The 14,268-nt window shown below is 39.5% G+C and overlaps 1 protein-coding gene across 1 annotated transcript in view; it reads right to left on the reverse strand.

Moving 5' to 3' along the window:
• Positions 1 to 14,268, reverse strand: part of PDE10A (phosphodiesterase 10A) — a 196,638-nt gene that overhangs the window by 112,506 nt on the left and 69,864 nt on the right. The window lies entirely within an intron of this gene.

Raw genomic sequence — 14,268 nt, forward strand, 5'->3', positions numbered from 1 at the left:
ATTCAGAATCTCAGATCCCTGACACAATCATAAATAGATTCCCTAATTCACATAAGTACAATCTGATCATACTCTTCACAAATCCCCCGAACAAACCCCACTGGCCACAGGGAGGTGAACCCCAGCGGGCCGAGGCTTTCCGAGGGAGGGCAGGAAAGAAGCGCGCCCGTCCCGAGGGATTCGGCTCCAGGCTGCCACAAAGGGAGCACGCACCCCGAGCATAAAAGCCTTAATGAGATCTGAGGGGAAGAGAAGTAACAACCACTGTAATGGCTCTAAATATGCCTTCTCCTCTTGTGTTGTGCGTATATAACTGTAGTTGTAAATTCTCCACAGCAAGCAGCCTAGGTTCAGCAGAAGAGAAACTCCCCTCCGAACAATGCTGACCTCTCTTGGAGAGTATTCATGCTATAAAATAAGATCAATTTTTCCTCTTTTATGCTTCACACAGTATCAGAACAGGCTGAAAACAGCTATAGTGTAATTTAAATGCTAGTCAACGACTGTAACCTTTAAAATGTCTTACAAATGTTTCCTATGAAAGCCTTCAGGAAGCAATACCAGAACACAAACCAACAACTCCCGCCTGCAGAGCGCCAGCCACACATGCCACTCTCCCCACACCGACGGCACCATATCATTCCCACCACAGCACTCCCCATCACCCCAAACCTGGTTTAAAATACCCTTTTCTTCTTAATCCATGCAGGCGGCGGTTCCTGGTGGATATCATAGCCTCAACTAACAGTGCTCCCGCTTACAGGCAAGAATGTCCAGATCTGGATCACTTGAATTAAGAGAGCTAAGTGAGTGACCCAATTTTCATTAGTAAAGAAGAAAAGGTTCTTCCTAAATCAGTAAGAGCAGGAGATGACCAGCAAGTGGGGGAAAACAAAGAAAACCCCACTACTTTCATTGTTTAACCTTAGGCAATAGTTTGTAAATTTAGATCATAACACACCTATAAAGAAGTACGTGTGCCACATGAATGAAAAGATTTTTCAGCCAATACAGGAATTACCTCCCATACTGACAAATCAGACTAATTAATAAAATTTTGTAATTTGCTTAACTAAGAAAAATGTAATACCTTGAAAAAATAAGTCTTTCTAATTTCATAGTAATAGAATTTGAAAAGAAAACATGTTTGGAGAATCATTCATAAAGACTATAGCATTTTGAAGATTTACCAGAGTTAACCATCAGAAAGTCAAAAGAATTTATCTGCCTTTTAAGTTCTGGATGAAAAATGATCAATACAGGTTTGTCACAAAATGCCTGCTACTTCCCAGTTGTCTTTAGACTGCAAACACTTTTTGCTTCTAGTAAGAAACTAGGAACTGAAAAGTTTGTAAAATAAGCAACTGAAATTCTAAAAGGGTTCATTTGTGTTTTCAGTGAAAATAACCTGAACTTTCTTATGCGTGCAGTCTGTATTCCTTGACTTCAATGGAAATACTTCCTCGATTCAAAACTTTATGGGTGGTGGGTTTTAATATACACATCAAAATTCAATGAAATGTCAATTTGAAATAAGACTTTAGTCTACATGTCACAAGTTTAATTTTCATTCCAGATATCCGCAATTTCAGCAACCTGGGGGTGAAAACTCTGCTTTAACCTTATACGAAAAAGTGATTCATGGAGCTGATAGAAGAAATCCTACAACAGTCTTTAAATTATCCTCCTTTATTTCGCTAAAGGCATCTGTGCAGATGTGCTTCTTCAATGTCACATTTGTAGATGGGCGCGCAAGAAGAACAGGATTTACAACTACATTTGCAGAGTTAAAAAGGAGTAACTTAAATCTATTTTCTACATAGATTAAAGCAGACTTATTGGTCCTCCTAATTGTTAAGTCTACTGTGTCGAAAAATGGATGCTACAATCATACACACAAAACCCACAGCCAAAACCAGCAAGAACACATTGTAACTTCACAAAACATAACATTAATAGAAAGTAGCCTTTTAGAAGAAGCTTAAAGGTTTTGTGTTTTATGTATATCAAGGCAAAAGAGTGTTGTAAAGAAGCTTGAATGTAAAAGCATTTTACAGCTGTGCATAAACAATTATTTTATGGCACATATAAAGCCTTCTACTTTGTAAGATGTACATAAGAATAAGATTTTTACATAAGAATATGCATAGGTTCAATGATGGACACGCTTGCTGTCCTGAATATGCACTTGTTCCTGAAAACACCTAGTACATATATTTTTGTTAAATATTATCAACATCTCTACTGAACTGTTGTAATCTTTTAATTCTGAAATATGCAAAAAAATTATTTGAAAATTCAGAGGCAATGATTAATAACATTTGAATAAACAAGACAATAATACTGACACCCAAACCCAGGAACTAAAAGTTTGTCGTGCCAATCAGGTATCATTTACAGAATTAGAAACAAACAAACAAAACACAAGCCAATGCTGGTTGTTAATTTTTCTGTTACTAATGTATTGGTCTTAAATATTTAGGGCAGTAAACTCTTCTACATGTATTCACATTAGAAATATTTCTCCACTACTCCTTTCTTCTCCCCTTACTGTTGGACCTGTATACTAGCACAGAGAGTAGTCTATGTCTACTATTTCCACAGCACTCTCTGCACAACAGGGAGCTTCCCATCACCTCCAGTGATGCCAGGACTTTTCTCATTCTTGTTCATCAGTTCTTGCGTGAAGCATAAAGTATATACATCAACAGTGTCTAACAAAGGAAAAGGTAGCGGCGCACACATTCGTAACTGTGATGGTCTATAGGCTTTCTCGCAAGTAGCCCAAACAAAAGCTCCCCCGCTTCTTTTCATGCATCCCCAGAAAGCATTGCCTCTTCTATCTGGAACCTGTCTGTCCTCCGACAGAGCTGTGACAGTTATCAAGAGGGAACAATACTTGGGAGGGCTGAACTCTGGCCAACAGCCTAGCATGCAGCAGGCCAGAAAGCACAGAAAGACTGCAATGACCCTATTTCTTCTGGGAATTAAAGGAGGAATCTGGCATTTGGGTTGAATGTCCATTCATTCCATTTATGTATTGGAGTTTGTCTTCCTGAGTCATACATATATCCTGTTAATTAAAAACACACGCACACCCGAAACCACCTTTCTCCCTTGTATTCTTATTTTAAAGTGATAAACACGTATTTCCATGCTGGTATCTTTCTGGCGCAATTTGTTATTGCCATGTTTTATGCACTCATTAACTATTTGTTCTGGACTTGGGATTATGTAATGAAAAAGATAATAAAAATATCATGCAAAAGGACACATGTATCAGACAAGCTCTTCCTTTTTTCATTTCCCTCTGAACAAACCATAGGTAAAGAAACGTCTCAGGCTGCCCACCGCTTGCACTAGCTCAGCAACTCCTCACTTCCTGACCAGCCATTTAGGTTCTCGGTGTAGATCTGGATTTGAAATGTTCTCTTTGGCCATGCCATCTGCTTTTAAAAGTTCATTTGTATGCACAGAAAGCATTAATCAAGGTTGGTTTGGTTTCATTTTTTCCATTTCTTGGCTACCCCTGCCTGAACAGTAAGTGGAAACGCAGCTTTTCAATAAATGCTGGGTTTTAAGCAAGTGTTTCACCTTATTGTCTATCTCTTTTATTGTAGGGTAGGATGATATAAAACTGGCAAAGCTCAACACAAAGCAGAGGGCAGAAGACAGCCTGTCCCCCCAACACCACTCAAGAGGCAATTCCTTGATCAGTGAAAGGCGTTTTTACTGCCAGAGGGAACTATCTTTCTGGCAGGACATTCATTCTGGGACATTAGGAGTGGAAAGGGTGAATCAAATGATGTAAAAGAAACAACTGTATTTAGTTATAGTATTTCTATAAACTGATGTATTGGTGCACTCTACCAAATAAACAGTAGCCCTGGTTTTCCATTTTACATATGCCTGAGGCTCGAGCTGTTCATCTAATTTGGCATAGCTCCTGCCAGCCTATCAAAATTTTGGTTTTGTGTTTTGGGGTTGGGGGTTGGGTTTTTTGGTGGTAGTGTTTGTGGGGGTTTTTTAAATAACTCCTTGGCTTTCAATGAAGCATGTATGAGAGTGTTTTGGCATTGGTGGGGGTTTTTTCCCTATACAAACTATGAGAAATAGTTTCTTTTCCACTGAAATTAATAGCAGAAATATATATAGTTGAAGACAGAATTATGGGTGGATTTCTTCCCTTTCTTATTTTAGTAAACTAACTATAGAAAATACAAATATTGCTACCAAATATCACAGTCCAGTAATTTCAACATAAACTAGAAAGCCAAACGTTTGTGATAGTCTGGCTCAACAAATAACTATCTTTTCAGTGGTCCTGTGATTAATACTTAAAAAACTGGCTTCATTTCACTAAGGGAAAAAAATAAAGAAACCTTTATTTGAAGATAATTTAGCAAGTTTAGTAGAGCTATTTAAAGAGGAATAGTTATTCATGTAGATTATGAACCTCCACAAGAAACTATCTTTTCTTTTTATTTATTTCAACAGTGTACCAGGACTAGATCATTTAAGCTTCAAAAGCATAATTAGGACTTTGACTGGTTTTGTTAGTACTTATACTAAAAGCCAAATGAAAACAAAAACCCCAGCACCACCACCTTCCAATATACCTGTATTTCTGTGTCTCACACAAAGCCAGCATGTGTACTGCAGCCTGCTGATTTAGCGATTGCCTGGCCTGCTCAAGCCTGGATTCTCCTTTTCATTTACCTGTAAAGCTTTCATTTCAACAACTCCAGCATTTTCTTAGTGATAAGATCAGGTAGAACCCTAAAAGAGATCAACTGAATTCACAGAGCAATCTCCCACTGTCCAGTGTCAGTAAACCAACAGCTTTGTAAGTCAAAAAGAAAATCTGTAGCACTTAAAAAACCCCACTAATTAAGATGAGAGATAATTTTGGAACTTTTGTCGCAGCTGGGTGTACTATGCAAGCAGATCATTTTACAGGTACTGGCACAAATATTTTTCAAGAAGCCTCAAGTGAGTGAAGACAGTTTCCAAATGAAATGTATATTTGAATGACCAATAAAGAATAAAGCATAACAGCGGACAGAGCTTATGGAATAAGAAGATTCATGTAATAAATGTGTTCATATTCACCCTGTTGATTACCACAATCCTCATAATGTCTATGTTAGGGTTTAGGAGAGACAGAAACTGTAAACACTGTCACAGTCTTATATGCTGCTGTCCTCTTAAGATGCCAGCAAAACACTCTCTGGAAAATAACTGAATATCAACACTTTAAAAAAAAAGTATAAAACACTATTACTTCTATCTTAAGGGAGAAACTGCTTTTTGAGCTGATGTGACAAAGTATACCAAACTCAGCATCGTAGAAACTCACTTTACTGTTTTAAATTGTAATGGTACTGAAGGCAACATTGTAGGCTTGTCTACACCAGTAAACTGAATACATCTAGAGCTGTTCACCGACCTGAAACCAAGTGGTTTATAACTTCCTCCATCCTTACTATTAAGCTCTCTTGACCTCCGACAATGAAGGTGGGGGAAAACTGGAAGGGGGATACATGCTGATTGCCTGCTGGGAACCATCCCTGGTCTGACCCTACTCCAGAGCAATGCCCAGGACCTGCCTGTGACATCTCTAGCTGGCTTTGGCCAATGCACTGCCAAGAACGATTCCAACAATGTAACAGCACAGACAAAAAAAAAATTCCAGTACGTAAGAATTCTCCTTCGCACTGTTTGTTTACTATCCCAGATATAGCATAGCTAGAGTCAAAAATAAACTAGGAAACAAGACCTCCTTCAAACATCAATTATCAGTAATTACTCCTTGCCTTTGACCCAGTCTCCAACAGCCTTCCTTTAAAAAAAAAAAAATTAATAAAGCCAAAAGTCACTTGCAAATTACTTTTTTTCTTTCAGCTTTTTAGGCTGCCTAAAATATTTAAAACATTTCTTAGATATTAGATAACCTGTGTAGTACTGAATCGATTAATGGCTCCACTCTCTGACTCTTAATCCATGTCATACTGCACTCTCCTCTGAGAATAGCTTCACTGAGCTCAGTATAAAGCAGAACTGATTGTGAATGAGCTGAAAGAACTGAAGCCTAGAGCTATGTTTAAAAATCTGCTCCATTTAGCAACATGAGTCAGTCACATCATTAGCAATTCTTGTAATTTTTTCATTAGCATTGTGATATATGGTCTTTTTTCTAAAACCACTAGCTTAATCAAATCTCATGATTAGGCAAGAAATTTAGTTTTCACCTAAAGTTTCTGGGTCCCGCACCAGGGGTGCATGGGGAGGCAGGGGAGAATGCATAAAAATTGACGAGCCAGCCTAATATTTATGAAGGCTCAGCATTTTATCCTAGAACAGCTACATTCTGAAAGACTATAGTCATTGCTTTCCTCAAAACCCTTGCAACAGTGATGCACAGATACACCTTTTGCCCAGTTAGACAGGATCCAATGCTTTGAAAACACATTCTGAGGGTATACAATGGTAAATATAAGAAACTGGATAGATTTTATGTATCAAGAAAGCTTTTATTAATAAAGATGAAGTAACTATAGATGTTGTAAATGTTGCATCTGTTAACATTTAAAAAAATTAAAAAATAAAATTAAAAAACAAAACAAAACCACAAAAAATTAAATCAAACAAAAAAACCCACAAATTGGCTTGTTTGGTTTAATAAGCAATTATTCCCTGAAATTAGAGGGGCCACAGAGTCACAGCAAATATGGGCAAAGTCATAATTTCTCTAAAGTAAGTAACGGGTCCTGAGGGAACTGGCAGATGAAGTGGCTAAGCCACTATCCATCATATTTGAGAACTCATGGCAGTCTGGTGAAGTTCCCACTGACTGGAAAAGGGGAAACATAACCCCCATTTTTAAAAAGCCAAAAAGCGAAGACCCAAGGAACTACAGACCAGTCAGTCTCACCTCTATGCCCAGCAAGATTATGGAGCAGATCCTCCTGGTAACTATGCTAAAGCACACGGAAAAGAGGGTGGTGATTGGTGCAGCCAACATGGCTTCACTAAGGGCAAACTGTGCCTGAAAAATTTGGTGGCCTTCTACAACAGGGTTACAGCTTTGGTGTGTAAGGTAAGAGCAACAGACGTCATCTACCTGGCCTTGTGCAAAGCCTTTGACACTGTCCTGCATGACATCCTTATTCTAAATTGGAGAGACATGGATTTGACAGATGGACCACTCGGTGGATAAGGAATTGGCTAGATAGTCACACTCAAAGAGTTGCGGTCAACAGCTCAATGTCCGGCTGGAGACCAGCAACGAGTGGTGTTCCTCAGGGGTCACTATTGGGACCAACACTGTTTAACATCTTTGGCGGCGACATGGACAGTGGGATTGAGTACACCCTCACCAAGTTTGCCAACAACACCAAGCTGCATGGTGCGGTCAACATGCTGGAGGGAAGGGATGGCATCCAGAGGGACCTTGACAGGCTAGAGAGGTGAGTCTCTGTGAACCTCAAGAAGTTCAACAAGGCCAAGTGCAAGGTCCTGCACATGGGTCGGGGCAATCCCAAGCACAAATACGGGCTGGGCAATGAGTGGACTGAGAGCAGCCCTGCGGAGAAGGACTTGGGGGTGTTGGTTGACAAGAAGCTCAACATCACCCGGCAATGTGCGTTTGCAGCCCACAAAGCCAACCGTACCCTGGGCTGCCTCCAAAGAAGCATGGCCAGCAGGTTGAGGGAGATGATTCTCCCCCTCTACTCTGCTCTCGTGAGACCTCACCCGCAGTACCGCGTTCACTTCTGGGGCCCCCAACATAAGGAGGACATGGACCTGTTGGAGCAAGTCCAGAGGAGGGCCACGAAGATGATCAGAGGGCTGGAGCACCTCTACCATGAAGAGAGGCTGACAGACTTGGGGTTGTTCAGCCTGGAGAAGAGAGGACCTTATAGCTGCTTTCCAGTACCTTGAAGAGGGCCTACAAGAAAGCTGGAGAGGGACATTGTACAAGGGCATGTAGTGATAGGACAAGGGGTAATGGCTTTAAAATGAAAGAGGGTAGATTTAGATTAGGTATAAGGAAGAAATTCTTCATTGTGAGGGTGGTGAGGCACTGGAACAGGTTGCCCAGAGAGGCTGTGGATGCCCCATCCCTGGCAGTGTTCAAGGCCAGGCTGGATGGGGCTTTGAGCAACCTGGTCTAGTGGAAGGTGTCCCTGCCCATGGCAGGGGGGTTGGAACTAGAAGATCAGTAAGGTCCCTTCCAACCCAAACCATTCTATGACTCTATGATATTGTGCAACAGAGACAATCTGCAAGCCAAGGAAAAAAACCAAAAAACCAATCAAATCATTATGATAAACACTTTCCACATAAGGTATTATCTGAAACAGAAAACAACCTTACCTCAAATACAAGTTAAAAAATGTGTAATATTAAAATAAAATTTCTCCTCTGGAATATCAAAATTATAAGAGAGATGTGTAACACTTCCTCAAAATCAGCACTTGAAAATAAATATCATACTTGTACAAAAAAAGAAGCCTTAAAAATATCTGAAAGTAATCCAGAAGAACTAATCTGAACGCAGCTTTGCCTGTGTTCTCCTTTATTTAAAGCTGTCTTGCCCCATCTCTTTCTTACAGAAAGATCACCTCTCTGTATCTTTCTACAGAACATTATAAATGATATTGGTAGTTATTCTCAAAAGCATTCAAGGCATGTGTGTACATTGCTTCATTTGGATTAAGCATTAATCCCATTAAATCAATCCCTTCTTTGTTCAAAGCATCAGGATTCAAAACCACAGGCACAGTCAGTTTTAGAATATCCTTTTCAAGTCAGACTTTTTATCTTAATCCATTTAAGTATACAGGAATGTAATGAAAGCAAGTGCCCAAACTCTGTGAAACCTGACATTACCGGTCTGGCAAAAAGTATAATCACTAACAAGAAGCAATCAGAGTGGTCAAACCTCTTTTTGATTTCTCTTTTCTTGAAAATCAATTCACAAATTCATCTGCGAGCAGTTCCATTCACACTTTTTGCCCCTCCTCCTCCAACTCCCACCTGCACTGCTAGAAGAAAAACAATGCACAGCTCCGATGTTTGCAGTACTAGCAGTGAAAAACAGTAATGCGGCATACAAAAACACTACACTGTCAATTTGGGTATTTAAAAAGGATACATGTTTGTTTCACCTGTAATAAATTTTATTATTGAACATTTCAAATCTTCATATAAAGATGAATGTTTAATTATGCCAGCCTCCAGTCACTGCATAAAACTGCAGGCTCTGTATACATTTAGACCCCAGTTTCACCTAAAACCAAGTGCAGTCACTTGTCCAGCAGCTACAGCAGCCAGCAGTATGCAATGCAACATTTCAGCCAGGACGCCAGCAGCACATGTTTTAGAGAGAGAAAATGAAGACCAGCTCGGCCAAACAGAGCTGGAATGCATTCATACAGAGAGAATACCAATAACCACCTCATCTTGTATCCTGTAATTCAAATCCCTTATTCCTGATGAAAAAGCCATGGATGTATCCTTGCACTCAAACATGCCAGACACTGAGCAAGGCGTGGTCATAAGCTCCTTTAGTTTCCACCAACATCCGCGGTGGTTTTTCTGATATTACCAGCATCGTGCGAGCTTCAGTCCTAGGCATCTACAGATACTCAGCTGGTTCTGTCTCCCAAAATCTAGCGCTCAAGAACTGCACCGTACTGGCAGCTCTGAGCACTGCTTCAGTATTAAGTTAAAAAGCAAAAAGCCATATAAGAGTGTTGATGAAATCAGTTTTCATTAGCCAGCATTAAAAGGCCTATAACCTTTCCGTAGGAATTATACATATGCTTAATGGGGTGAATGTGTTCCTAATTTGAATAATCATTTTTCATAGGGTGTCAAAACACACTTTGCATTGTCTGAATGGCATAATCCTGCACAGCATGTATAGTGTTATGCTGTAACACTGTCCATTATTTGACGTATGAGGCTTTTTAAAACTCTGACTGTTACTCTCCTGGTTTAAGAGTAGATTCTCTCCAATTAGCACATTGGAGTAACTCTGAGGGGTCTGTAACAAGCTTTACTCTCCCTCCAGTTGCATGATGGGACCAAATTTGGGAATTTAATTAACACTGCAAAAAGCTAACAAAAGGAATACAGACATGCTTTAGGACTGGTAATCAAATTAAATTCAAGTCTTTGCTTGAGGAGACAGCTATATATCATCTTAAGGTTACTGACAAAAATAATTATCAACATACTTAAAAATAACGCATCACACTGAAGTAACTGAAAATGTATTTGTAAACATATAAGGAACATCTCAGTATGACTTATAATTATTTCCTCTTTTTTATTCTCTTGTGCAACACACAGAGCCAGGGTACCTTGTCTCCTGCCCAGAATATACCTGACTGGTAATACTCAATGGTGATATAATAACTCATTATGAAAAATGTCAAGTCACTCAGGGCTGGCGCATAATCTCTGGAAAGATCATATGCAGCTGTAAATTAAACTACTTAAAATCTAACAATTAAACAAGGTAAGAATGCCTTCATTCTTCCCTTGAGTACAGATGTTGGGACCAAGTTCTTGATTTATGACTTCTCCAGTAATACCTTCTGGCTGATGTAATGTCTTCCTCCCACCTGACACCTGATCCTGGAGTAGCTCCCTTTTTGAGTAAACTCTTCTGGCTCAAGAGTACTCCTGTTGTCTTTATTACCAAAGTTTGACCGCTGATATGTTTCTTCAAATGAACTCCCATGAATAAAGCTCTGTAAATCCTTATAATATATTTACCAACATGAACATATAGTGCTGTTCACTAAAATGCCACTTAACTTATTCCACAAACAAGATCCAGTATGATGAAACCTCCTTTGAAGGATACTAAACGCCTGTGCCAAGTCTCATTCTGTTATTTCACTAAATAGGAAACAGAGAATGTTCTTCCTCCTGAAAGGAGCACCCCAATTCATCTTAACACTTACATTAGTAGACCTGTTAAGGACAGTTTCCCAGGGCACAGGACTCTTCTTAAATAACAACTACATGTAGCCAAATAACACACCACTTACCAACAAGACCAAAGACCTGAGTGTTCTCTACTTTGGTAGTACTAGGACCATATCTGCAGCACCACAGATCAGGATTTGTCATTCTTTTTTAATCCTTTCCAACCTTACGGTATTAGGAGGCTTAAAGAAAAATGCAGTCAACATCCTTTACAAAATGAGAAGGGACAAAACCCAGAGAAATCTGTCACTAAAAGCTCTATCAGGAAGAAACGTAACAGGACTGCATCCAGAAAAGTTTGATCGGGTTCACAGGAAGCAAGCTCATCAAAAACAAACCCCACTAGTCCAGCATTTTTCTAGACATCGCGGCTAAAATAAAACATACAGAAAAATACACATCTGTTAGTTTAAATGCTGTATTTCACAGATTCTGTAACTGTACTATGCATAAGCCTAATGAGTTGTTGAATGGGAAGACTTCAGAGAGGATTCAAGGAGCAGGCTGCAAGGTACTATTCTTACCTGATCTAAAGCTCAGCCATGATATTTATGGGTTCATTTGTTTTAAGACAGATAGAAAGTACTGTCAAGATCCTGACCTACTGATTAACACAAAGAGTGTCATCTGCTAGCTGTACATTAAGCCTAATAAATTGAAGGCTAAGCTGGTGCATACCTTTTAAAAAAAGACTTCTGATTTTATATAAAAGACTCAAACTGTAGAATAGTTTAGCACATTTCCCAGTTAATCTCTTCAAGTTACTAATGGGTACTAAATGGGTGTACCTATTAAAAAAAAATAAAATAAAATTACATTCTAATTCCAGTATCAACTTTTCTTACATCAGCTTCCAGCAATTAAGTTTTTTTCATGTTTTAACTATTAGCTTAGAAGAGTTTTCAGCATTAGAGATCATCTCTTTGTAAAGGTACCACTCATCTGAGTGAGTAACATCTATCCTCTTTACAAAGTGGAATAGGCTCAGTTTTCTAAATCACAACACTGTGTTCTTACAGCATTTCACAATTCCAAAGAGATTTAACTCCAACTATTCACATGCACTATCTTACAGTAGTTTCAGAAAAGTCTCTAACCTAACTCAAGCACGTTGACCAAATTTCAATACTTGCAACTAGAAGTTTTAAAAAAATAAAAGCTTCCAAAAGTCTCAAAAAAAATCAGGTTTTGTGACAGAGATTCTGGCTTTATCACTTGAATGTTAGAGAGTACAACACAGCCTTCCCCCAACCCCACCAAAAGTGCTACAGCAGATGTTTTAGCAATAAAGTTGAAATATGAAAAGTTAGAACCACATAATTAATCTTGGAAACTGCTTTTTTACCTTACCTTCGGTACTACTATAAAATACAGATACAAGATGCCTCTTCACACAAAATTAAACTTTGACTGACATTTAAAATAAAAAAAAACCCTATTTAATTCTTTTGTGGGGAAAAGAAAGCCTACCTTCAGACTAATTAAGCACTGAAAGTAAAGCACTGACTCCATCAAACTGTCAGAAAAAAATTAGAAACTCCAATTTATTTAAAAGACAGTAAAGGAAGAGAATTATTTTTTTCTTCTGCCACCCCTTTTCTTCAGCTGTATAAATGAACAGAAGGAAAGATGATTTTTCAGAGATGCTATCTCTGCTCAATTTTGTGGTGATGGATGTAATGATATCTCCATGTCAGTAAAATACAGCCTAGGAAAAGCAGTATAATTTGAGATATTCAAATGAATATGCCACTGAAGTAAAAAAGGTTTGAAGTGATAATTAAATACTGTGTTACATACGCTTGTACATTACAGACAAGGACACATTGTGCAACCCTTACTTGCACTGGTGAACACTTATAGGAGTAGTCCTATTGACGTCAATGGGACTACTTACGTGGGTAAGAGCTCACTAACATGTGAAGAGTTGTGCAACAAAGCCCCAAACACGTTTCATTCCACACGTTGTTTCAAGCTTTGTTCCTCAACCACAAGTTTTTCCCTAATAGTGTTAATAATATTATTCATTAATGTGACCATTCAGAAAAACGTGAGAACATACAACTTGTTCAGCGGTCTCTGATATCGCACAGTAGTTATTTTAGCTAAATAATGAACTGCAGCTTCCCTGAGGCTGGCAGGAATCACCCTAGCGATCACCTAACCCACCCCCTGCTCAAGCCGGGTCAGCTACAGCGGGTTGCTGGGGGTCCTGTCCCGTCGGCTTTTGAATAACCTCCAAGGAGGGGGACTCCACACCCTCCCTGGGCAGCCGGTGCCAGAGTTCAACCACCCTCACAGTGGAAAAAGTGTTTTCCTGTGTTCAGGTGGAAATTCCCGTGTTTCAGTTTGTGCCCGTTGCCGTTTGTCCTGTCGCTGGGCACCGCCGAGGAGAGCCTGGCTCCGTCTATTTTACTTTCCCCTCCATAAGGTATTTATAGACACGGTTAAGATGCCCCCGAGTCTTCTTTTCTCCAAGCTGAGCAGCCCCAGTCCCAACCACCTTTATGACCCTTCACTGGACTCAGCCCAGTATGCCCATGTCTCTCTCGTACTGGGGAGTGCAGAATGGGACCCAGCACTCCAGATGTGACTCACCAGGGCTGGGTCGAGGGGCAGGACCACCCCTCGTGACCTGCTGGCAACGCTCTTCTCAATGCAGCCCAGGATGCTGTTGGCCTCCTTTTCTGTGAGGGCACACTGCTTGTGCAGGTTCAATAGAAAGGAATTACAGGGCCCAATGCTATAGGGATTCCTACTTCTTAACAGGTGAAATAAATGGAAATACCTTCTACTGACTTGGATGTTGGCACAACAGAATAAAAAACAACATATGGGGTTGGCTGCTTTTCCACGAGTTTTCACTGGTGTGACAACCCTCTACTCACACAATGTCATCTGGCGAAACATCTTCCATCGATACTATTTTAGACAAGAATTCAAATAATCTATTTGTTATTATTTTAACATTTTCTTGTTGGCAACCACAGAAAAAAAAAGACACAGGGTTTCAGTCGGGCCCGCAGTTTATTATAAAGCTTAAGCAAATACCACAGAATTCAAGACTAGTTTCAAAAATTAAAAATGAGCAGCTGCATCTTTTCCCTGTCCTCCTTCCCCTCATCATCTCCCCACCCTATTTTGTTTGTTTTGGAGACAGTGTAGCTCACTAACATGTGTTCACCTCCAAAAAGCATCCTTAGAAGAAAGAAAAAAAAAAAAAAGAAAAGAAAAGAAAAAAGAAGAAGAGTTGTAAAGAGC

Source organism: Harpia harpyja, chromosome 4, assembly GCF_026419915.1.
Source record: "Harpia harpyja isolate bHarHar1 chromosome 4, bHarHar1 primary haplotype, whole genome shotgun sequence".
Taxonomy (NCBI): domain Eukaryota; kingdom Metazoa; phylum Chordata; class Aves; order Accipitriformes; family Accipitridae; genus Harpia; species Harpia harpyja.